Source organism: Eubalaena glacialis, chromosome 5 (assembly GCF_028564815.1).
Source record: "Eubalaena glacialis isolate mEubGla1 chromosome 5, mEubGla1.1.hap2.+ XY, whole genome shotgun sequence".
Classification (NCBI taxonomy): Eukaryota; Metazoa; Chordata; class Mammalia; order Artiodactyla; family Balaenidae; genus Eubalaena; species Eubalaena glacialis.
In genome coordinates, this window is record NC_083720.1 from 28,829,684 (window position 1) to 28,833,157 (window position 3,474).

The 3,474-nt window shown below is 37.2% G+C and overlaps 1 non-coding gene across 1 annotated transcript; it reads left to right on the forward strand.

Annotated features, from left to right (window-relative positions):
• Positions 1-2,083: 2,083 nt before the first annotated feature.
• LOC133092829 (small nucleolar RNA SNORA76) lies at positions 2,084-2,209 on the forward strand. Its single transcript, XR_009701183.1, has one exon. It is a non-coding gene; the product is annotated as a small nucleolar RNA SNORA76 (small nucleolar RNA).
• Positions 2,210-3,474: the final 1,265 nt, after the last annotated feature.

A 3,474-nucleotide genomic window follows, 5' to 3' on the forward strand; every position in this document is an offset into this window, starting at 1 on the left:
CAATTCTACCTCTATGTATTGTTTCAGGCTCTCTCTTCCTTACACTCACTACTCCTGCTGTTGCTGGAACCTTTTAAAAAAGTCTTTCTCACCTGGGTTTGCAAAATATTTGCAAAATATTTTTCCTGCAGCCCAATCTCCTCCAATGCATCTTCTGTACCCTGGCCAAAATTATTTTTCCAAAATACTAATTTAGTATGTGACTTTTTTCCTTAAGACCCTTCATTAATGCTCCGTTGCCCACAGGATAATCTAAAAACCTTAGCAAGGCACATGAGGCCCTCCATAAATTGGTCCCTGCCCACGCCCTTTGACAACTCCATCTCTCACAGCCCGTGCCCTAGCAATATGCATCTGTCTGTGTTGTACTAATGGCAGTTTCAAGAATTTACGATGTTGTTTTGTGCCTCCATGCTTGCCTGTGAGATTCCTTGTGCTTGCATGGAATGCCTTCTCTCTCTTTTTGCACCTGGCTCCTCTCTTGCTAGCCTCCATTATTCGTCTGGCAAAATGATATCCATTCTTTCAAATTCTTCTCTGAAATTCAAACTTCTTTCGGAAGATTCCCCTTAATTTCTCCTCCTCTGCTTGTTATTGAATTATCAGCATCTACCACATTACTAGCACATGACAATGCTCAATACTTGTTGGGTAATAATAATGGTGATGTCACAGAATGTATACTATTAGATCACACGTAATTCTCTCACCTCAGTTTGGTTGGTTGATTTGTTTGTTGATTGAGAAGAATATAAGGGTTGTTTTATTCCCACCTGTTGCTCTTTTATCAACATTAAAAAATTCCTTTTGGTTATGCCCAAAGAAAGATGAGATCTATGTAACTTGCATTTAATTGAGCCTGATGTTAAATCCTGAGGTAATCCTATGGTTTGGACATTGAGAAAGTCTGACCCTTGAAGGTCTTTTTTTGATTGATTAAGATGTTGGAATTTACAGAGAGATGCAGGAAGACTGAGTATAATATTTTAGGATATTATTTTATTAAGTTCCTAAAACATGCTCTGTTATTTAGAAATAGTAAATTTTTGTAGATTAATTGTAATGTATATGTTTATCTACATATGTAATTAATGGAAAATAATTGCTTTGAGAATGACTGTTATCCTTAGCACAGAACTGTAAAGATAAATAAAATATACTTAAAATATTTTGGGCTTTTTGACTGTAATATGGTTAATGTTCTTTGCTTTTGAGGAGACCTGCTTTAAGTAAATTATGTTTCTTGAATTATGATTGGTTTCCTTTCTATATTCCTTCTTTTTTGTGTAAGTTATGTTAAAATTATTTATAATGGTGTATATTTGCATAAACCTAAATATGCAACATGTAGTTGTGATATTTAATAATCATGTACTCAAATGTTTTTAGAACAACCAAAATAACTTCCACAGTGGGTCATTTAGACCTGTATAGGCATGGTAAATTTTTATTATACATAGGTCTTTGAGAAATTGTCTTTTTGGTGAGTGGGTTCTAATATGATGATTTTCTAATCATATAATAGAGAGGCACTGAGCTACACAAATAAAATCTTGGAGTTTCTTTCTCCAGGATCTGTTGGAACATTTCAGATAGTCTTTCCTGGAGGCCGTGTATAAATTAAATGCTCTCTCTCTCTCTCTCCATGTATAAATATATATGAAATAAGTTATAATGAAATAAGTAAGGGCCACAAGTGACATATGCCACTTTCATGCTGTAGTTTTGAGAGCCATTGCTTCATTCTCACCTCTCTTTCCTCTCTGTCACAAACCCAGCACGCTCCACATAAGGGCCGCTTATTCAGACTTACTTCCAAAATAAAGAGCACATTGAGCAAAGCTGCAGGACATCAATGTGATGAGCATAAATGTGAGCAAGAAATAAACTTTTATTGTTTAGTCCACAAGACTTGAGATCATTTGTTACTGCATGATTTAGCCTAAGCTGTCTAAAACAGATGAAAATTTTAATAATGAAATAAAAATAGATGTATATAAAAGTACATGCAGATTCTTCTTTTCTCAAAGACTTCAAAGTACAACTCAATGTCTTAATGTAAAAAATAAACATATTTTCTAACGCACTGCCTTTGAGCGCTTGCGCGCGGCGGCGCTGGGAGTCCGGCTGCAGCGCCAAAGCACGCACTTGCGCGAAACGGGGGCCATGTGGCCCCCGCGGAGGCGGCCCTTTTAACCGAGAACCGAGAGCTACTCTGCAGCGCCGGGCTGTCAGTCAGGGGCTGTCGCGAATCAGGCCCAGCCCTTAAAGCCAAGGTTGAAATTCCTTCGGGAGACGTCAGGGATCCTGCAGTCTCTTAGTCTACTTAGTACCCGGCATATCCTGTGTCTTTCCTGTAAGTCCCAGTGTCATCTCTTCGTAGGGATCAGTGCAGGTTCACTTAAAAAAAAAAAAAAAAAAAAAAAAAAAAAAAAAATATATATATATATATATATATATATATATATAACTATTAAAGTTAATTTTAAAAACAAGTTTGTTTCAAAAAAGTGGATAGTACAACCCAGTAGGATCTCTGTTGTGTTTCAGTATCCCTTGAAAACGCAATTGGTTTCAAGCTAAAGTAAAATTAATTTTGTGGTGAGGTTAAACAAGATTTTGAAAGACATTATTGGTTGGAAATTGGAATTGTATTTTACATTTTTGAATTCAGTGTAAGCACATGAAGTAAAGCATAATTTATCAATTGAAAATAGGTGCTATAATAAATAGGTAAGCTGACTGTTAATGGAAGTTTGTATCAGTAGTTTCCTATTAGAAAGTACATATGTGAGTATGTGTGGAGAACATCAAAAAGAGCACAATTATGTAAAGATACTTCAAATAATACAGTGTAATAACCTTGAAAACAGAAAGATGTGAGAATGAGGTGCCACTATGATGAATATGATAAAAGCCTAGAAGACAGACTGATATTCCTTTTGTAAGTAGTATGTCCTGCTCCACAAACCTGGAACATACTCTAATCACTCAAGTACCTACCTGCCTTCTTAGTATACCACCTCCTTAATTGCCCAAGAAGCTCCATAAATCCTTAAGGCTAAAGGGGAGGCTAGTCTTACTTCTAAAATTAGGCGTACAGCGAACAGGAAAGTTTGTTCAGCTCACTAATACCTTTGCCTCCCTCGTCCAAATGGTTTCAATGTCAAACTTGTCTGCACTTTTTTCTGGATGCCTACTCGTTCTGCAGGAGTGGGTGCCTATGCATATATGCTTAGTTACCAGTCACTACAGCACAGCCACTGGGCCAGGGTGACTGAGTCTGAAAGGCTTCAATCACACATTGCATCCAATATCCTACTTCCAGGAATGCCTTCAGTCCTTATTCAACCCTATGCTAACAGCATAGACTTCCCCTTCACTTAGGGATTCATTGCTCTCTACTCCTATAAGACCCTGGTTGGAGCCACCATGGTCCTGGACTTCCTATGAAGTTACTCTCCCATCTTCGTA